Source organism: Theropithecus gelada, chromosome 13 (assembly GCF_003255815.1).
Source record: "Theropithecus gelada isolate Dixy chromosome 13, Tgel_1.0, whole genome shotgun sequence".
In the NCBI taxonomy this organism is placed as follows: domain Eukaryota; kingdom Metazoa; phylum Chordata; class Mammalia; order Primates; family Cercopithecidae; genus Theropithecus; species Theropithecus gelada.
Genome location: NC_037681.1, coordinates 71954286 through 71977877, shown reverse-complemented (window position 1 = coordinate 71977877; position 23592 = coordinate 71954286). Strand labels below are relative to the sequence as shown.

Below are 23592 nucleotides of genomic sequence, written 5' to 3'. Positions count from 1 at the left end.
GTGGTCCCAGCTTCTTGGGAGGCTGAGACAGGAGAATCACTTGAACCCGGGAGGTGGAGGTTGCAACGAGCCGCGATCGTGTCACCGCACTCCAGCCTAGAAACAAAGTGAGATTCCGTTGCATATATATATATATATATATATATATACACACACCATTTAAAAGGATGATTAAATTTTATGACTGCTTTCACAGGAAAATCTTCCAAGAGTGTTAATGAGTGAAAAGGATTTAGTGTTACATAAGATGTTACATTTACATTAAAATACATCAATCAGAGAAACACAGTTACAAATAGAAATAATTCTACATATTTAATAATAAACTTTCATAAGTATTTTTATAAGAAGTATGGAAATAGGATATCCTCTGGAAAGATAAATACTAGATTTAAAATAGTGATTATCTCTGGGCAGTACACTGATTTTGGACTGTGGGTGTACATCAACAGAAATATAAACTTAATGCGTTATGTCTAGAAACTTAAAAATAAGAATGTTTTAATCATGTATAAAACAAAAAGGGGCCGGGCGCGGTGGCTCAAGCCTGTAATCCCAGCACTTTGGGAGGCCGAGACGGGCGGATCACGAGGTCAGGAGATCGAGACCATCCTGGCTAACACGGTGAAACCCCGTCTCTACTAAAAAAATGCAAAAAACTAGCCGGGGGAGGTGGCGGGCGCCTGTAGTCCCAGCTACTCGGGAGGCTGAGGTAGGAGAACTGCGTGAACCCGGGAGGCGGAGCTTGCAGTGAGCTGAGATTCCGCCACTGCACTCCAGCCTGGGCGACAGAGCGAGACTCCGTTTCAAAAAAAAAAAAAAAAAAAAGGATGTTTTTATTGTTTTAATTGTCAAACACCTTCTAGTGAAAATACAAGCTGATTTCCACATAGGTGTTCAGTGAGACATTGTAACAAAACACCAAGAATCACCTGTAATTGGCACATTTTTTGAAGGCAAACTACTTGCCAATAGTTTGTTTCCTTGGTTAAAACACTACTGCTACATTTTATCATTTTAAATTTTGAAGATTATGTATATCGTATCAAATATTAACATTTACTCTACCATGACTATCATAAATACAGAATCAGAGCTTCGTGAATTAATTATTTATTTTCCATAGGAGCCAAATAAACTGAATTAAAGCTAAATTACAAACAATAAACAATTTAATTTTAGTTAATGTATTAAAAGTGGAAAAGTCCTTGCTCAAAAGAACTTAGAAGAAAAATACAAAGATGTATCGAGTTGTTAAAAAGAAAAAGATCACTGCAGTAATCAGAGAAGCTCTCAAACATTCAGGCACTTAAATCTTGAGTATACACATCCAGGGTTCTCTTTTATCAACTATCCATCTCTAGTAGGCTTTTTTTTTTTTTTTCTTTCATTTTGATGAGGTCCACAGGTAACCTTTTCCAGCAGCTCCCAATATACCTCCCCTTTTCTGGGGCTAATTTGCACAATCTTCTCCTTCAGGTCCACATTACAAAGTGAGAGAATTCCTGGAGAAGAACTGTCAGGAACTGTCACTGCCCCTTCCTGGTCAATAAATGAGACAAGGGGTCCAAAAGACTGTGATTGTACAGGTCTCAGTAGCGGAAACTCAAGAGTAGGAATCCCACTCAAATCTCACCATTGAAATTGAGAATAAGCAATTTCCTCCTCCCTACTCAAATGAGTAGGGAGACTGCTGGCATTGGGGATTGGTAGGTGGTGTATAGAGTACTAGTTGATGTCTACTACAGTGAAAATATCAGTAGGTATACAACATAATATTGGTTACTTACTCTCACTTGCCAAATGATTTTATACAGACAACATTGCCAACCTTCCAATCGGAGTGGGCTCTTTGATCTTGCTTGATATACATTTTGTATTTGTGCATTTGTCACCTTTCTTTTCTTGGATGCGTATTTTTCAGTATTGTACCTAATCTTCTAATTTTATTTATATTTTCCCTCTCAGAAAACTATCTTTACTTTCTCTTAATCATCCTTAGTAAATAAAATATACCTTAAACACCATAGATCACATTGGAAAAACCGGAGCAAAAAATTTACTATGCTATATATATGTATATGTATATATTGATGAGATATATGTATATGTATATATTGATGACATATACATATACAAATGTATATGTATATATGTATATAAATATATATGTATATATAGATAAATACGTAATATGAAAATTTTAAAATAGAATGTTTATGAAGATTTGATACTATTGTTAGATAAGCTTGTAAATATTTTGTACCTTGAGGTAAATGAAACTTCAAACAACAATTGGATTTTACAGCACGTATCTTGGTCTGCATATATTGGAATGCAGTTATTGACCTGCATAAACTAAGCAGGAAAGATCAAGAGAAACCTGATCTTTAAACATAGCACCTGTCTATCATTTTTCCCCCCACTGGCATGACATCTAATAACAAAAATAAAACAAATTTCTGTGAGTCAGACTGCCTCACACGTCTGCCACTGGACTGGAACATTGCAGAGCATATTCTCCTGCTGGTTTCATGATTTTACTTAAGTCACTCACAATTTGGGCAGCTTGGTGCCTTCATTGCTCTCCCAATATGTTAATAATCATCTCTTACTAATGTCAAGGAGGAGTGAGTTAAACCTACTCTAAGGGAGTAGCATAGGAGTTCAATACATTTCTCCTTCCATAAGATATCTTATTCTTATGCCTCTTCACATATGATCTTTCTAATTTGCTCTCAATTCTATTCCTCTTCTGTCCTCTGGGACTTTGTCCAATTATTCTTTCCATTTCTTTCTTCTGCTTTTATCTATCACCAGTCCAAAGGGTCAATAAAAATGTTCACTTCTTTTCTATCCTAAAAAAAGTATCTTAATCTTGCTTCTAATTTAAGTATCATACTTTTATCTTTTACAACAAAACAGTATCAAAAGTTGAATGTAGCTTTTCTGATTTCAATTTCTCATCTTCTACTCATTCCTCAAAGTATTACAATCTTATTTTGTCCCATAAATTGACCTTACAAGGGAAATTAATGACCTCTAAGTTGCCAAAATCAACCACAGCCTCTTCTTAGGTTTCATTCCTATAAAATTGCTGCTGCTTGGCAGTACCTTTTTAAGACTCACTTCGTCTTTAATTCTGACAATAATTAAAGATTCTTCTCCCTTTATCTCTCTTGATGTTCTTACCCAGTTTTCAAATGCCCATTCGTTACTTGAATACTTATTTAAAGCATTTGCCATGTTATGTACTAGTATGTGTGTTGCCTTCCCTTTCTCATCTAACATCACTCTATGTTCATCATTGTATCAGTTTTTCTCTTCTTATCTGCTTCATTTCTTTGCAATGTTTTATATATACCTTTGGCATTTATCTATATGATTATAATGGCCAAATCACTGTTACTGATTCTAGCATCTCCTCTGAAGTCTAAGACCATATTTCCAAATTTCCATTGAAAATGTTTGTGAAGTTTTCTCATTGTCACTGAGAATGTTTGCTCTTCACATATGAAATAATAATATTACCTTTCTTATCTGCTCTTTTTTTTTGAGTTCGAAATTCTCTTCTAACTTAACAAGTTAACCAAGGTAGTGATCTTGAGGTCCTCCTTGACCACTGTCTCTTCTTTTATCGCCACATACAATCTTTATCAAGCCATAAAGTCTACGTCTCCAGAGTGTCTTGGGGACTTTTTTATTCCATTCCAAAACCAACTCCACAGATGAGATTGTAAGTGTTCTCTGGTACCTATCATTTTTTTTTCCTTACATTCTACCGGACTGGTACTTGAATTTTCTTCATTACAAAATATCTTGTCCTTTTAGTCTATTGCTCTAATGCCTTCTATAATTTAGATTACAGTTCTTAATATTAATCATTTAAAGTCCTGTCTTTCATATGTAGTATTATCTAAATTTTTCTAAAATATCTCTTTTCCTAATAGAATCCTTTCTAGTCTTCAAGACTTAGGGCAAAGGCCAAGCCCTTCATGAAGCCTTTTCTAATGTTTTGAGTCAGAAGGGATTTCTATCCAGTTAAGACTGTAGCTCAATTACAGTTCTTACTAAAACATGTCATATAGTGCTGTAAAAATTCTTGGTGGCACAAATCCCAGGCACCACTGCAGCTCTTGGCACACTTACTTTTCCTAAGAGTTTGTTGAATTGAATCTTTGAAACCTCTGTGTTTGTCTGTATTAATTGTATGGTGAATCAGTTAATATTGGCACCTCTGGTCTACAAAGTTTTGGTTATAAGACCAATCTTGAGGCTCTGATGATACTAAGATGACTTGTTTTTACTCCTTTCTTCTCTACGTTTAGGAGATTCTATACAAAACTGCAGCATGGCTTAGTTGCCTGAACTTAAGTTTCAGAAGTGAACACTTTTCTACTTGTCTAGTTTTTGTTCAGGTTATATAATCTTATTTGTGTACTCTTTAGTCAACAGATGGAGATAATTCCACTTATCATTGGCTTTTCTCATGGGGGAATTGTTTCCATGATCCCTTGAGCAAATCTCTTTCTAAAGTCACAGTTATCAGAACATTGGCATTCTATCATGGACTATTGAGAAGGAATAGTTTCTTGAATTGCAGCTGTCACCAGATGGTGTTGTGATTTTTTGTTTTTGTTTTTTTGGAGATAATGCTAAAATGGGATTCTGAAGACCTGAGTTCTAGTTCTGATTTTTAAAATAAAAGGCACCATTTCAATTTGTTTGTATGTATTGTATAAAATGTAATTAGAAGAATATTTCTATATGTCTCCAAAAGTAGATATGGAGATGAAAACATTTTATTTTCCAATCTAAAATTGGCCTCTTAATTTTGTGACCTACCTATAGTGTTAGTTTTAGCTTCCACTTGCTAATCTGTAAAAGGAAATAATAATTACTACATTAGAGAATTGTTACAAAGATTGAATAAGATAAAGTTTAAGGCATGTATTTTCTGGTACTTAGTCAGAATGCAATACAACGTAGCCATATACTACTATGAAAAGTCTAAAGTGCATTTATTATAACAGTATAAATTAGGAATTTTTAAACAAAAATTTTTGAATAGAAATTAAGGGGATCATGAACTGCAATAAGAAAAATATTATAAGTTTATTAATTAATTTCTAGTGGAAATTTAGCATTTCCTTCTATAATGAATGAAGGTGACAAACTATGGTAGGACTATCATTCTCTATAATGTTATCATCAATAAAAGCCACAGATAGTGGCATGTATGATGGTTATTGCAGATATTTCAAAATACAACGTACATTCATCACTACTTCAAAATTACTATACATATTAGATCTGCTGCTAGATATTGTTATTTAATGTCATAAGGAAGCACATTATAAGTATATGTCAAATTTCTACTTACAAATATAGTAACATTAAAATATAATTGGTATCCATTATAATATCATACATTTTATTTTGTACTTTAAACATTATTTTGGAAGAGTTCAGATGATTCACCAGGCTGCCAAAGAAGTAGCACAAAAATGTTTAAGAACCCTTGTCATAAGTTATTTAGCACAACAACAGTAAAACTGGATTAAGTCTATGAAACTCTTCATATTCAAAGGAATTCTTTTTGTGTATGTAATTATTATTTTTGAAATGGAGCAGCTCTTCAAAGCTGACCAATTTTGGCCAAACCTACCATACAAAAATGTCCTTCTAATTACCCTTGTTCAATGCCTCCAGCTGCCTGTGGCATAAACACTTTAAACAGCTACTCAGCCTTCCTGAGTTTGAAATTGGTTCTTAATTAAAATGGGAAGCAATTACAACCTTATTTATGCCATGGGAACTTCAAATACTTGCCTCTAATATAAAACTGAGGGAGAGCCTATTTTTTGGTGCCAATGCATAACACCGAAGTTGGTTATTACTTTGTATGTTTGTTCAATTTCTTTACAGTTTTTATTTTCTGGGGGCAGTAAAACAGGGATAACATATATCTATATTTTATCTGTATTCAGATATAGATGATAATGATATTGATAAAGATATATAGACATACATGATATAGATAGAGATAGATACAGAAGTAGGTTTTCAGTTTGCTCGCAGGGAACATTTAGAGGTTTGTGAAATTTGTTGTCAGTTTTTGTTTTTTTTTTTCTTCAGTTTCTTTTTTCTTTCAGGTCCAAAGTGCATTATGAATATGAGAAACCACCAATGTGTGATATTGTTCTCTCAGAAACTTTTTAATGTGAAATTTCCGGGTTTAGTAATTTAAAATGTAAATATATATGTATATGTTTATTATGCATATTTGTTTATATTATGTATATATGTAGAGTGGGAATCCAATTAGAAGGAAATTTGGAGACAAAAAATATTTTATACCTCACAAATCATGCACTGTTAGTGGCTGACTTTTCACTCCATGTCTAGAAATATGCTGCTTGTGCACTAGATACATCATATGCATGGATATGAAAATACCATACAAGCCCAAATCTCTGCTTTTATTTTATCATGAAAATGTAGTAAATGTCATTTATTTGTTGGGCGAATATAAACTAGCTCTCTCAATGTGCTAATACTTCATTCATTGTATGAAGAACTTGTGGTTCTTTTAGATCTCTGCTGTTAGTTTTACAGCAATGTTCCATTGTCAAGAGAGAAACTTAAAAGCTGTAGGTATAAAACCAACTGAACTTATATGGCTTTTGTTTAGTTTACATACATTGATATGGCAATGGCAATTCATCATCTGAACTATTTCTGGGAAATCAATTATTACTTTCAATATTTTACAGAGATTTTTAGTTTTCATTGGAAAATATTAAAACAATTTAGTGTATATTCCAGTGCCATATGGATGGCTATTCAGAGATTAATGTAGAAGGACAGATATTTTATAATAAAATTTTTAGTAAAAGAAAACAGTAGAGATACTTGTTTAAAAGTATCCAAGACTACTGGATCCATCTGCTATCCCTTTACGTAAATTTTATTTACATTGAAAGAGTTCATTAGAAAAATTGCCCACGGTAAAATAATGGGAAATATTCTTTCAGAGGAGATTAAAAAATTATCCAGTTCTTTAGAAATCAGAAGTAAAATGTGATATTAAGCCCAATTGGATGGAAAAGTGATCTTAATAAATTTCCTTTCTCCTGAAAATACATTTGAAAACACAGTGATTTCAAAATGTATATTTTGCATTTGCTCATTTTAAATCATTAGCTAAAACATATTTAACAATTCTGTAAATACATAAGCAAATGGTAGAAATAAAAGCCTAAGGTGATCAGAGTGAAAGTGTTCTTTCTTATTTCTACTTTACATCTACCAATTATTTGAAGCATTTGTCTCCCTAAATGAATAGCCATGTTTGGAGCCAGAGGTCTGAAAATAATTAAAGCATATCAATTTGATATTTCCAAAAGAGAGAATTTTGTTGCCTTTAAATAGTCTAATTATATTTATAATCACCATCTGTCTATTCCTACTTTCTATTTGCTGGACCTTTCACTAGAGTTTCTCAAAAACACTGTTCGAATTAGATATACCTACAAGGTAATTCTAGACAAGATAATTCTGTTGTAGGAATTAGGGTTGGGTTGGGGAGGTCAGTGACTAAAATCACCCTTATTAGGTAATGTCCTATAGTATTTTTGAAGACGAGGATATTTTCCACATCCTACCAAAGTTTAATTTTTGGTTGATCTCAATAAAATGAGTTTGTGGCATTATTTTTGAAACCAGTGTTTTAGAAACAATCAACTTTATGTACTAAAAACAAAACAAATAAAAAACGCTTTAATATAGTCTACTGTCCACCTATTGTGGGCTATTTCTAGAAGTAAATTGTATTATAGCTCCCAAATAACAATGACAATCAATTGCTCTTATGACTCCAAAGCTGCCTGGCATCACACTTAGTAATTTTTTGTTATGGCTCCTTTGCTTGGAAATTTTCATAACATTATAACATATTTTCAATAAATAAAAGTGAAAGCATCTTTGGTAACTCAGTAATCCCATCAGAATAAAGACCTTATGCTACTGTCAAGGGAAAGTTTTACTTCATGATTCCATTAAACCAGTGTACAAATGGACTGGATCAGTCTTAGTAAAAGCTGAAAATTTGCGAAAGCACGAATTTGCCATCTGAAGCCCTCTTATCAATGTTATACTGTTGTACAGTGATACCTAATGCTATATGTTTTATCCTCATCTATCACCATATCCACTTTGCTCCATTAAAGCCTGCTTCTGTGATCTACACAGTGAATTGAACATGACAGACAATAGACAAAATACTTCTTTAATAAAGTAATGATTAAAAGATAGATCCTGATAACTGACCTGAGTACCATGAATTTGAATTTGAGTCAATGTAGTATCTCTCCTAAGGATGCTTGTATGTTAAGAATTATTTCTAATTTTAAATATTTAACTTGCTGATCAAAGAATTTTAGACAATGGAAACAAAGTAAAAACATTTAGTAGAAAGGAGGATTTTTAAAGGTTGTTTGAAGGTAATAAGTTATGGTGCAAAGCATCAGTCCAGAGTTTGAATTCCTCACACGGCAACTTTTAAGAAGATGATTCTGAGTTACTGTGAATCTCAGTTTTTTCCATCTATAACACAATGCTAATAACAACTTCAAGGATGTTATAATGACTAAATGAAAGAATAGTCTAAAACATGTACAAATGTCTAAAAGATAAAAAACAATAAATGCAAACTTCCTTTCCTTGAAGTGATATTATATTAGCAACCACCCTCTCAACCAACATGTATGATTATCCTTATCCAGAGTTTAATAGGCAAATATAAATGAATATAATTTTACATTATCTGTTATTTTGAATTCTATAGATGAACTTTGTGGAAATGGTAGATTTTTCCAGATCTTTTTATTCCTATTGAAGTTTTGTCTATCATCATCATCATCACAACATCATTAGCTAAAATGCTTTGTCCAACACTAGTTTATTTGTTGGTGTAACCTGACAGAGAGTAGCAGCTTTTAATTCCTTGTAAGTTGGTGGTCCTGACAACATTAATTTCAGTATGACTAATTTAAACTAGTTTTAATGTATATATACTCACAGCCATACTTTTCGCGATGTATTATGTCAATTCAGTAAATTACAGTTACTGGTCACAACCCAGGGAAGGTATCTAGGAGATTTGTACTGTTTAGGAAAGACAAACTCTTGTCTTACCATGACCCAAAAGAGCTACATACTATGTTTAATAAATAAATAGAGTATAGAAAACCCATCAGACAACAACAACAAAAACTCATAAAATACACCTTTTGGAAAAACGAAGGCTAAGGAGAAAGATGATTCTTACCTAGATCTTCAACAATCATTAAATGAACTATGCAAAATTTACCAAATCCTGAAAAACTTTGTAGGATAGACACCCTATGAATGTTGAGGCTCTTAAGAGTGAGCAAAAGTAGGCAGATTTTGTAGGCGGACTGAGATTTGGAAGAAGCAATTGACAAGGCTTGCATTTCTCTATGTTATGGCTTTATTCTGAGAGCAGATTTCAGTACAGCTAGAGCAACTACACTGATACAAAAACCTACCATTTTATTAAGGTGATGAACTAGAGGACAGAGTCTATGACAACCACTAAAACCACTGCCACAAGAAAGCGGTAAGATTACAAACTATGCCCAAACTTCTGCCTGACTCCGGATCTGCTCATGGACCAGGGCACAAGGGAGACCCAAAAAAGACTAGCTAAGGAAAACAGAACTGATAAGATTTAAGTTGCTGCCCACTGCATACAAAACAGAGTTTTCAATTTGATTCTAAATAGTTATTGTTTTCTTAAAACAAAATGAAATTTTTCAGGGAGATGAGGAAGAATCTATACTCTCCATAGCACAACTGTACAATTCCCAAAATATAATTCAAAACTACTAGCCAAAAATATTTTTAAATGATGCTTCTTCTAAACAGTAAAGGCAGTTAATAGATGTCAACCTCAAGATTACCAAGATCTTGAAATTATCAGACAAGTACTTTAAAGTCGCTATTATTGCTATGCTCAACTAGACAGGAATGTAAGCTTATAATGAATAAAATTATAAGATATACCAGAAATTAAAACCATAAAAAGCTCCAAATGAATACTCTTAAACTGAAAAATAGGGGATTTTTTAAAAATATCACTGGATAGGCATAATATCAAAAATTCAGTAAACTTAAAGATACAGCAATGGAAATAATTTAATCTGAAGAAGAGAAAACTGAGAGCTATAGCTATAGTTATTATTAAGATATTTACATATTATAGTATATATTATATTACATTTTATATTTATTACTATGCATACATTAGAGAGAGAAATATTGAGAGATTGCCTCGGGGACCTGTTTGACAGTATCACATGGCCAGAAATAAACACAATTGGAGTTCCAGAAGGAAAAGTAAGTGGGAAAGGGGAAGAAAACAATTATTTGAGCAAATAACAGCCAAAACTTTCCACATTTGGTGAAAAACATAAATTTATACATAAAAGAAGGGCAGCAAACCCCAAAATAGATCAATATGAAAAAAAAAATCCTAGACTCCCACAAATTGCTGAAAATAAAAGGTAAAGAAAAAAATCTCAAGAGTAGCCTCAGAAAAAAACAGCCATTATATAAAAAAGGACAGAATTTAGAGTAACTGCAGACTTCTCATCATAAACTATGTAGAACAAAATTTTTAATGTGTCAAAAATTAAAATCTGTCAGTACTAACAGATAAAATAATGAAGTCTCAATAAAATAAAATGTTACTTCACACAGCATGTAATGAAAATAAGGCTTTTACTCCAGAAGGATGTCATTGAACTACAGGAATTGGCAATCAGAGGTTGCAGGATACTCTATCAGAACTATAGTATATTTCTTGGAGCAAAGATCCGTATTACCTTATTTGCCTTTATCATTGATACATATTCAATTTTAGACTATACTAATCTCATGCACATGTATTACCTCTCCTACATAATAAATTGCATGAAGAATGAGCTATGTCTTATTTACCCTTTATGTTCCCATAGAACTTTGCACTTAGTAAGTATGCAAAAATAAACAGTTGAATAACTAAACCTCATAAATAAATACTATCATTATGTCATGGTGAAATAGAGAAATTATTCTCTAATATTGACAGGTATTTGTGCAAGTGTGATTTGCCTCTCTCATGTAAATATCCATTCAGATGAGACTAAAAGGTAAATTATTTGCTTAAGTAATTGGTAATCAAAGATGGATTTTATGCATTTTCATTAAATCACAGGTGTATTAGTCTGTTCTCATGCTGCTAATAAAGACATACCCAAGACCGGGTAAAGGAAAGAAGATAAATTGACTCACAGTTCCACATGGCTGGGGAAGTCTCACAATCATGGTGGAAAGCAAATGAGGAGCAAAGTCACGTCTTGCATGGCAGCAGGCAAGATAACTTGTGGAGGGGAACTCCCATTTATAAAACCATCTGATCCCATGAGACGTATTCACTATCACAAGAACAGCACGGCACATCAAAGACATGCCCTTATGATTCAATTACCTGTCACCAGGTCCCTCTCACGACACGTGGTAATTATGGGAGCTTCAAGATGAGATTTGGGTGGCAACACAGTCAAACCATATCAATTAGTAATCTAAAATTATATATCACAAAACAAAGAAATATTAAAAACCCTAGAACAAGTGGTTAAATCTTCTAACTAGTTTTATTCATTCCTTCAGCTATGTTCTGTGGCTCACATTGTATATATGCATTTACCTTCTCCATTTTGTATCCTTTCGCTAATTGAAGGCATCATAGAGCAGTGACTTAAAGAGGGAGCTCTCAAGTCAGAATGCCTGAGGTAAATCCTCAATTTATAACTTCCTCATAGCACTACTTGAATCATCTCCCTAATATGTATGCCTCAGTTTCCTGATTTGAAAATAGTTATAATAATGGTCCCTACTTTGGAGGGTTGTTGTGAGTACCTAGGACAAAATATACATGTAAAGCACTAGAGAAGTGTTTGGCATATGTTAAGACTTTAATGAATGTTAACTGTAGTTACGAGAGTAGGAGTAGTGGTAACAGTAGATTATCTACAAGAGCAGAAGAATTATTTAAAAGTTCATTTCTACACTTGCAGAAGCAATAAAAATGCAGGTTATGTTGACTTTACCTCTCTTGCATTTTGAAAAAATTTCTTTTAAACTACAGGCTGTGTATATACACACTACATACATGACTCTTGGGCAAACATAAGGGTTTTCAGAGATGCTTTCGTATATATCTTTCTAATTTAGTGTCTCTTTTGCCTATATTTTTAAAGTATAATAGAATAATTTTGAGAGTATGAAAAATTAATTTTTACTTTTTAAAATTTATTTTACTAAGACAAGGTATTTTTGTATAGTAAGAGTTTGTTTTGGTTTGGTTTGGTTATTAACGCTGAAGTCCCTTTGAATATTTGTGAATTCCTTTTAGTGTGTGTGTAAGAAAATATAAGTTTTAGCACCATGGAAAGGAGAGAAGTCATTCCTTCCTTGCAGATAACTAGAAAGAGGATTTATGAAAAATAATTAAGTGAAACAATATGTAGTGCACACAACTGAAACCCCTGTTTATAACAAATTTGGTTTGGGGAAGAATAAGAGAAGCAGGCTGTGAACTGTTTATGAGAATTTTTCTTTCTTTAGATTAGATAGAAAACAAATCAAACTGATGATGATCTGACTCTGATATTATGAATCAAAGATTATTTTGTACTAGCCAACACAATCCAGCTGCCCATCTATTCTATTTTATTAAATATCTTCCCTAATTTAGGTAAATTATTTGGGTATATGCCATGAAACAGGTAAGTATTAAAAACCCAAGAACAAGTGGTTAAATCTTCTAACTAGTTTTATTCATTCCTTCAGCTATGTTCAGTGGCTCACATTGTATATGTGCCTTAACCTTCTCAACAGTGTTTCCTTCACACACACACACACACACATATATATATACACACACATACACACACACACACACATATATATATATAGAGAGAGAGAGAGATTTGCTCTAAAGTCTGGATATAGGCAAGGGCTTCTACAAGCGGCATTATATTACTTTCATCAGGAGTCATCCTAAGAACTAATCTCAGCCCTCTGATCCTCTCCAGTTCAGGAAGAGAGTGACCAGTACAACTAAGGCATTGCTCAGTGGGAGGCATTGTCATCTTGCCCACTTAAGGGGAAGTGGAGCTAGGCCCTTGAGAAATTTCTGTTTCAGGGCCAAGGGTGAAGGAATGACAGCAGGAAGATGGAGGAAGCAGATATCTACTGCTATTTCCTCCCATTTTTATCCACTCATTCAATAAGATTTTATTTCATCTTCATTAGGTACCTTATGTTACAAATGAGGGAGATCGTAAATTTTTGAAGTAAATACTCAGCAACAGTTTACAAAACAAACTTAACTAACCAAACAATCAAGAAAAAGTCTTTTTTTATTTTCTTTTTTTGAGACGGAGTGTCGCTCTTGTTGCCCAGGCTGGAGTGCAATGGCATGATATTGGCTCACCACAACCTCCGCCTCCCGGGTTCAAGCGATTCTCCTGCCTCAGCCTACCGAGTAGCTAGGATTACAGGCATGCACCACCGTGCCCGTCTAATTTTTTGCATTTTTAGTAGAGACCGGGTTTCTCCATGTTGGTCAGGCTGGTCTCAAACAACCGACCTCAGGTGATCCGCCAGCCTCAGCCTCCCAAAGTGCTGGGATTACAGGTGTGAGCCACCCAACCTGGCTGCAAAAGTGTATTTTCTTAAAGTGAACAGAAACTGATTGTGAACATAGATTAAATTGCCTTCTTGAGGTTATGCTGGTGTGTGTTACCACACGCAAATACTAAGAAAGGGACTGACAATAAGGAGCCTTATCTCAGTGGGACATACAATGAAAAGTAGTAAGGCCAGGGTCACATGTAGATGAGGAGAGAAAGTCAAGTATTCATGGTCTTGCATCTGCTTCTTGACCGACTCCTACTCATCTCATGTCAGTTTCTCCTCCTCTCATCTCCCTAGCCTCAGCTCTTCCTTCTTCAAAGTTTACAATCATCAACCTCATGCGTCTTGTTTCATTTTCTAGAATGCCTAGAATTCACCTTGAAAAAGATTCTCAAACTTTTGTTGTCTCTCCTTAGATTGTTCTTCCCCTTTTCACCATTTTTCCAGCTTATTTTCAACAATCGGGTTTCAGTTTACGTATCATTTTCTTACCTCCTTCAAAGGGTCATTTTCTAAACACGCTTGCTACAGAAGCCTCTCTCCTTGACATTACATATTGCAGCATCTTCTTTCATTTCTCTATAGCACTTTTCATAGATTTTCATTACTGCATTTAAATTTTTATTTATTTATACTATTTCCCCATAAAAATAGGTTTATCTCCACAAGAAAGGCAACATTTATGCCTCTTCACCATTATATCCTAGTGGTTATCACCATACCTAAAATGCAGAGAATGCTCAATAGACATTCATTTAATTTACAAAGTAAGAATATAGAAAATTCTGATAATAGTAAATATAGTGCCAACTCTAGAATTAAGAGGGATTTGAAGATAATATAAAAGCTCCATATATAACATTTATGTGGTTTACTCTCATATTGATTTAACTAAATAGCAAGCTTTGTAGATTTAATTCTGAAATGTGTTTTTAATCATAGTCAATTCTTCTTTTTCAGAATTATATTCTGAATTCTAGAATCATAGAACAAAGATGCCTTTTAGCCATTTTTGTAGATGACTAACTGCCCCCACAAATACATCAGATAATTTACATTAGGTATATCAGGTAAAAATATTTCTTTGAATAATGTTTAATTAGCCAGGTTCGTTTTTTACAAACATTGTACAAGGATATCTTCTCCATACTTGCTTGGTTACTACCATTGGTCTTTAAAAGAAATATCTAGGATAAATGATAGATCATAAAAGGAAAAGATAAAAGAAATATAAATTATTAAATCAGTGATCTCATGCTATGATCAGAAAAGATGAAGATTTGATCTTTACAAAAAGCCTGAAAAGAGGTGATGGCTAGAATATGTTTCTGAGTTAGAACCGAGTACCCAAAAGGAATTTTTAAAAGCAAGGAACTAAGAATTAATTTTGAATACATTTTTAGAAAGATGAAAGCGGCACCAAATGCCAAGGAAAAAAAAAGGATCTTCCTGTCTACCAATGAGCAGGCAACAGATGCCTTTGTACTGTTCATGTCTTCTTACCCCAGTCCCATGTGGACTGTCTGCAGTAAATACTGTTTAGCTTAACAGTCCATCATTTTCCCTATTGAAGTCTCCATTTAGAAAGGTAAGATTTTGCCCCTGGCTTGCCGGACTCTTGCCCTACATAAAGATAATTAGATTCTAACAGAACAGAAGCTAATTTGTGGGTTTAATATAGTGCTGCTTTTAGATAGTAATAAAATCCTTTTCTAAAACACTAAGTGCACATCAGCATTAACATAAGTCAAACAGTTTCCAGCCTCACATCTGAAGGGTGTTTTTTATTATTTAACTCCCTAGAGATGGCCTAATATCTACAGTGACCTAATAATGACCTGTTTTAGATTCAGATGATACTACTTTACATTCGAGTTGGAATCTAAAGGGTCTTTAGGAATTAGAGAATGTGGCCTGACTTGATGGGTTTGTCTGAGCTTTTCACTTTTAAGTCTTAACAGGAAGGAGACCACTGAACCATTGAACTACCCAGAGTTCAATTTGCTATATAAACTAGAGACCTTATTTATGTAAAATTAAGTCACATATTTCTCCTTAGCAATTTAAAAAATGTATTTCTATACTATACAATATAATATTGTGAATCCAATATGTGAAAGTTAACCTTCAGTTGGCACATTTTTATGATCTAACACACAAAAGTATGAATTCAAGTCTCTAATGATATATGAGAGAGATCTATAACATCTAGAAAGACCATTAGATCCATATTCCATTCATAATGCCAAATAACTAGGTCACTGATGAAAGGAGAAATAACCTGTACCCTGTCATGCAAGGAAGACAGGTGGATGACTCTCAGATGAGGATTTTCCTTTTCTTTTCTTTCTTTCCTTTCATTTTATTTGATTCATTGCATTTATTTCATTATATTTTCTCAGTTTTAAACCAGAGGCTACTGCACATGGTAAATATATTTGGATTGAATTGTAGATTTTGGTATCACATGATCAGAACCATTTTTATTTTTCCTAAAATGATAACTGTCCTCACCCACAGGAAAATTCAAATCTTTGATGGAGAGAGTATTTGACAAGAATGAGCTCATGGATGGTGGCATGAGGCTATAATCCTAGAATATTATTGTTTGGAAATGTAAAAGGAAAATATAGTCATATGATACATCCTGTTTATGTCTAACACATTTAATTTAAAATGCTGTACCAGTCTACTCCATCTTTGAACATACTTCATTGTCTAGGAAGTGTTTTTTGTTTGTTTTAACAGCTTCATTGAAGTATAACTAAATTCAGTTAACTACACATATATAAGGTGTACAATTGGATAAACTTTATTATTATTATTATTTTATTATTATTGTTTTGAGAAGGGGTCTTGCTCTGTCACCCAGGTTGGAGTGCAGTGGTGCAGTCTTGGCTCACTGCAACCTCCGCCTCCCGGGTTCAAGCAATTCTCCTGCGTCAGCCTCCCGAGTAGCTGGGACTACAGGGGCGTGCCACCACGCCTGGCAAATTTTTGTATTTTTAGTAGAGATGGGGTTTCACCATGTTGTCCAGGCTGGTCTCAAGCTCCTGTCCTCAGGTGATCCACCTGCTTTGGCCTCCCAGAGGGCTGGGATTACAGGAGTGAGCCACCACACCCAGCTGGGTAAATGTTAAAATAAGTACACATCCATGACACCATTAATAACAATCAAAATGATGAACATATCCATCACCTACACAAGTTTCCTAGTGCTTCTTGTGATCCTTTCCTCCTCTCTTTTCCCTACCCAATTCCCAGGCAGCCAGTGATTTGCTTTCTTTCGCTAGATGATAGTTTGTGCTTCCTAGATTTCATGTAAATGAAATCATGAAGTATGATATTTTTTCGGCTTGCCTCTTTCATGAATCATAGTTATTTTGTGTATATCAATAGTTTATTTCTTTTTTATTGCTAAACAGCATTTCATTATATGAACAGATCATAGTTTATTTATTCATCTGTGGATGAGCCCTTGGTTTGTTTCTTTTTTTCGGCTATCATAAAAGTACTATGAGTATTTCTGTACAAGCCCTTGTATGTACAAATGCTTTCATTTCTCCTGAGTAAATATCTCCAAGTGGGGTGACATAAATCATATGGTATGTTATATTTAACTTTTCAGGAAGTTGCCAAGATAAATTTTGAAATTAGTTTCAAGATTATACATTCACCAGAAATGTATGAGAGTTCCAGCTCTTCCATATCCTGGCCAAACTTGGTATGTTCAAACTTTTTAATTTTATTTATTTAATAGTTTGTTTTCATACCTCAGCTGCATATTAACTTGTGTTTCCTCGGGTTTAATAAAGTTGAGTATTTTTTCACGTGTGTATTTCATATTCTAATATTTCCTTTGTTAGGTTCCTGTAAAATCTTTTGCCTGTTTTTAATATTGCATTCTGTTTTGAGAATTCTTTACCTCAAAACAGAGGTAAAACTTTTTCACAGATATGTGATTTGCAAATATTTCCTTTTTGTCTATGTCATTTTCATATATTTTATAGAGCAAAAGCTCTATGACAATACTTTTGGTGTTATAGCTAAGAAACTTTGCCTAACACAAGATTATAGTAGTTGTTTCTTATCTTTCATTTTGTTTTGCTTTTCCCAATTCTAAGACCTGTGATCCAATTTCATTCAATTTTTGTATATGCTATGAGAAATGAATTACTGTTCTTTCTTCTTGTACATAAATGGCCAGTTGGTTCAACATTATTTTTTCAAAAGACTATCACTTCTCCACTGAGATTTCTTTGCATATTTATCAAAACACTTATCTATAAATATCAGAATCTATTTCTGGACTCTCTATTTCTTTTCATTCATTTGTCTATCTTAATCTTAATTCGCATTGTTCTGATTACCGGAGGTTTATAATAATTTTTGATATCAACTTGTATTAGTCCTCCAACCTCATTCTTTTTCAAAATTGTTCTGGATATTCTGGGTCTTTGCATTTCTATATGAATTTTATAATCAATTGCCTGATTTCTACAAAAAGAGGCTACTGAAATTGTTATTGGGATTTTGTTGAACCTATAAATCCATTAGGAGAGAATTTACATCTTAACAATACTGAATCTTGTGACACATTAACAGGACATATCCCTTCATTTGTTCAGGTACACTTTAGCTTATCTAAACAGTGCCTTGTGTTTTCCGGTATTATAGGTCTTATATGTATTTTTTCAAGTTCTCCCTAAGTATTCATTTTTTGATGCTAAATAATATTTTTCAATTTTTTTTTCTTTTTTTCTTTTTTTTTTTTTTCTTTTTTTTTTTTTTTTGAGACGGAGTCTCGCTCTGTCGCCCAGGCTGGAGTGCAGTGGCCAGATCTCAGCTCACTGTAAGCTCCGCCTCCCGGGTTCACGCCATTCTCCTGCCTCCCAAGGAGCTGGGACCACAGGCGCCCGCCACCTCGCCCGGCTAGTTTTTTGTATTTTTTAGTAGAGACGGGGTTTCACCGTGTTAGCCAGGATGGTCTCGATCTCCTGACCTCGTGATCCGCCCGTCTCGGCCTCCCAAAGTGCTGGGATTACAGGCTTGAGCCACCGCGCCCGGCCAAATTTCAAATTTAAAATGTGTGTTCCTTATATAAAGAGATGAAATGGGTTGTTGTATATTAATGTATCTGGTGACCTTACTAAACTCATTTATTAGTCCTAATAGCTTTTTTGTAGATTCTGTTAGATTACTAAGAAAGCATTCATATTGTCTAAGAATACACAATTTTACTTCTTTTTTTCTAATTAGGATGCCAGTGATTTCTTTTCCTTACTTGATTGCACTAATTAGAAAGTCCAGTACAATACTGAATAGAATTGAGAAAGCAGATATTGTCTCATTGCTAGTTTTTAGGATAGGGCAGTCTTTCGACATTAAATATGATATTAGTTATGAGTTTTCCATGAATGCTCTTTATCAAGTTCAGGAAGTTTCTTTCTTTTCCAAGTTCTCCATGAGGTTTGTGCGTGTGTGCATGTGTTTAATCAAGAATTGATGTTACATTGATTGATTTCTAATTGTTAAACCAACATCACATTAAAAAGCATACTTGGTTATGATGTAGTATCATTTTTATATATTGTTAGATTTTATTTGCTAAAATTTTATGTAACACTTTATTTATTTGTTTGTTTATTTATATATTTATTTATTTGAGAGGGGGCTCTTTCACCCAAGCTAGAATGCAGTGGGGTGATCACAGCTCACTGCAGTCTACAAATCCTGGGCTCAAGCAATCCTCCTACTTCAGCCTCGCAAAGGACTAGGACTACAGGCATGTACCACCATCCCAGGCTATTTTTTTTACCTTTTTTGTAGGGACAGAGTCTCTTTATGTTGCTCAGACTAGTCTCAAACTCCTGGCCTCAAGCAGTTATCTCTCCTCAACTTCCCAAATTGCTGGGATTATAAGCATGTGCCACCAGGCCTGAATTCATATTTATAGGTTAAATTGGTCTGTACTTTTCTTCATTTGTAATGACTTTTTATAACTTTGATATCAGAGTAATGCTGATATCATACAATAAATTATAAAGTATTCCCTCCTCATCAATATTCTGGAAAAGTTCATGCTGAATTGGTATTATTTCCTCCTAAATGTTGCATAGATTTCACCAATAAATACATCTGGCCCTGAAGTTAGATTTATTCATTTGCCCATAAGTTAATAGAATTTTATTTACTTTTCCAATATGTGGGGTTTTCTAAACATCTTCTATTATTAATTTTTAATATAAATCCATTTTGGTCAGAGAATATACTTTGAATAACTTGAACTCCTTTAAACTTATTACAACTTGTTCTATAACCTAAAATGTGGTCAATCTTGGTAAAGTGTATTCATTTGAAAATAACATGTATTTTATCCTTGTTGAATAAAATGTTCTGTGAAGGTCAATAAGGTCAAGTTCATAATCTTTATGTTTACTTATGTTCTATTTACTTGTTCAAGACATTATTGAAAGGTGCTATTTAAACCTCTTAGTGTAAGTGTGGATTTGTCTGTTTCTCCTCTAAGTTCTGTTTTAATTGCATGTATTTTGAAGTTATGCTATTAGGTACCTAAACATTTAAACTTTTTATGTCCTCTTTCAAATTGACCTTTTATCAAGGAACATTTTTTGTTTCTGTTAATATTTTTTCCTCTAAGATATCTTTTCCTTATATTACAGGCATGCTAGCTTTCCTTTGACTGGTGTTGGCATGGCATTTTTTCCATTCTTTAATTTTTAATATATTTGACTCTATATTTTAAGTGCGTTACTTGTAGCCCATATAGACTTGGACTTGTTTCTTTTTTAAATCAAATCTGACCATCTCTGACTTTGTTGGAATATTTAGATTTTTTCTATTTAATTTATTTCTTGGTTTTGTTAGGTTTTATTCTATCAGCACACAGTTGTTTCTATTTGTCCCTACTGTACTTTGTACAGCTTTTTATGTCATCTTCGGAAAGAAATTGAAAATATTTTATAATTCTGTTTTATCTCCTTTCATAGCTTATTTGCTATAAATCTTTGTTATGTATGTAGTTGCTTTAGCATTTATATATGCATCTTTAATGTTTCAGTCTTTCAAGTGATATACCATTTTACATATAACAACTTTACTATAATGTATTTCCATGTCTCCTTTCCACATGTCCGTGTTGTTACTGAGATACATTTTACTTTTAAATGTGTTTTTAAAAATCCCATATTACATTTTCTTTTTTGCCTGTTTGTTTAAACAGTATATTGCCTCTGAAGGCCTTACGCTGGGGTAATCAGAGCTTACTTGACGTGTTCCGTGTCTTGTAGTGACCACCGTCCTTTGTTGTTTCATTTACCTTTTCTTACAAACCATTGGAGTTATTTTTGTCAACTTTTTGTTTGTTTCAGATGAAAGAGCGAACAGGCCCTCTGTTACTGCATTCTAGCCGGAAGCTGCTTGGCTGAGGCAATTTGATTCAGCCACAGAGGTTTGGAACCATTATATTTCAGAGGCGTTATTTTTCTCTATGCAACTTCCCCTGCTGATCTTAGCTTTATCTCCTGATACTATGTACAAGGACCTAATCTGTCTTCTATGTACTAACCCTTAATTTTTAAAATAATGTATGTTAGGTCCCAGCTTTTACATCTTCTACATTTCTCACTTGTATAATTGCTTACATTGGTCCTAGTTTGAAAGTACTCAAGGTGATCGTCTGCATTATATCCACTTTACAGTAGACTGTTCAAGGTGATCATCTGCATTATATCCTACTTTATAGTAGATTCTTTGCTTATATTCCTCATCTGAAAGATGTGTAGTTTAGCTGCTATGCACCTGATATTGTACCAATTTCTGGTATACATTTATTTAAACAATCTTCATAATAATTCTTCAGGTGATTATTCTATCTTCCTTTTAGGAATGTACTTTACCTAGTGACATGTAATGGATAATCTAAATGTACATTATTAAAAGAAAATTTCAGTAAATTGTAATTTAGCCATATAACAAAATAGTATGCAGGTATTTAAATTGATGACAAAGATTTATTTTTATCGTCCAGCAAAAATATTTACTACCTGTAGTCAAAAATCAATTTGGAGACCAGAATTGTATGTATACTAAAAGCAAGCAGTGTATTTGTTTGATGTAAGTTGTGTTATCTGAAAGAAATAAATGGAAATATAACAGTGTTGAAATGCTATCTCTGTATGTGTACCTGTATACAAATAAGTGTCTGGATGATACATAATATGCATAAAGTTTTACTACAGTCTTTAATCTCTTATTTGTTGTTTGATTTTTTAATCAAAAATCAATTTGTTGTTTGATTAAAAAACAAGAGATTAAAAACTACAGTAGTCTTATTTACTATTAATACTTAATAGTAAATATATATATATACATGTGTGCGTATCTGTGTTAAAGTGTGGTTACATAAATACATATCAATTATATCAAGAGGGAAAAACAAATATCGATGCCATTTTAACCTGTAATTAAAAGTAAAAACATTGTGTGTAATAAAATATGTTTTACATAAACACATTGCAGCTTATAACTTAATTCATATTTTAATTTATATTGTTAAATGCATTTAGTAATAATGGTATAAATAAATTCAAAATTTTATAACAAAAAAATGAGTTTAACCATACTTCTAGCTTTTATCTACTCAATTCAGCCAAATTTTATCTTCCGTGTTATAATATAAACCTCAGAGTTTTAGATGACACAGGTTAAGTTTCAAATGCACAGCTGAATATTTTGGGGCTTATCCAAGCTGAGCCTTTCAAGACTTATTGAGTATTGGTATAAGTTGACCCTGTGGCTTGATCATCTGCCTTCTCTGCAGTACTCAAAGCTAGACTCGTGTAGGCAGAATACCAAGGACATGTAGCCAAGTTTTAGGTTTTTACATTGTGCTTTGTGTGCTTACTTTAAGTGTTTAAATGCTATCTATTTTTATTATAAAAATCACACAAATGTAAGAAATGAATTTAAAAGCCAAATTTGGAAAATACATGAAGTTATAAAGTAAATAAATACTATCAATAGGCTTACCATCAGAGATAATTATTGTAAAAATTTTTATCTATTTACCTCAGATAGCAAAACTTTGATATTCTTTTTGCTTTTAATCTGCCTTCTTTATTTACTACCTTGTGATATATTTAACCACCATAAAGCACTTGTCTCACCATAAAGCACACACAGAAGTGACAACATTTCAGTTTCTTCATCTCCAAAAAGAATATAGGCACAAAAATTAAATGATAAGATGACAGTAAGAATTAAATGCTTGCAAATAGAATTATAAGTTTCAAGAACATAATAAATAAGGTATTAATGCTAGCTACTATTGCTATCCAATATATTGGAGTATACTAAGATCTTTCCCACCTCAATCATTATTCTTCACATAATTTGGTCTCTCTTATAACTCCAGGGGCTCAATAACACTAGTTGAATGAATGAATGAATGAATGTGTGGATTACCATTATTCGTTTTCTTAGTAATAATATTAGCATTAGGCTTTATTAATTCACTACTCAAGAATTTTCATGATTTCTTTCTAGATACTTAAAGACCTCTTATGAAGCATTATTGTTTTCTCAAAAATCTGCCATTAGCATTGGAAGGAATTGTAATTGAGCCCCCATCTTGCCTGTGGTAAAACTCATTTACATCATCTTCCAAAAGACAACTAATGATGAGCAGAAAAATATTACATTCAGAAGAATCTGTTTCAAAATGCTTTAGGCAGGACTTTAAAGTATGAAAACAATTCTCCGACAACATTTTAAACAGAAAACGCTAAACTATTCATTGCAACA

At 33.2% G+C, this 23592-nt stretch overlaps 1 long non-coding RNA gene across 1 annotated transcript in view; it reads right to left on the bottom strand.

Annotated features, from left to right (window-relative positions):
* The window catches only part of LOC112604988, a 1409957-nt gene that overhangs the window by 1068366 nt on the left and 317999 nt on the right, over nt 1-23592 (bottom strand). The window contains exon 4 of the long non-coding RNA XR_003115321.1: nt 11359-11370. This is a non-coding gene — a long non-coding RNA (uncharacterized LOC112604988). The remainder of the gene's footprint in view (nt 1-11358; nt 11371-23592) is intronic.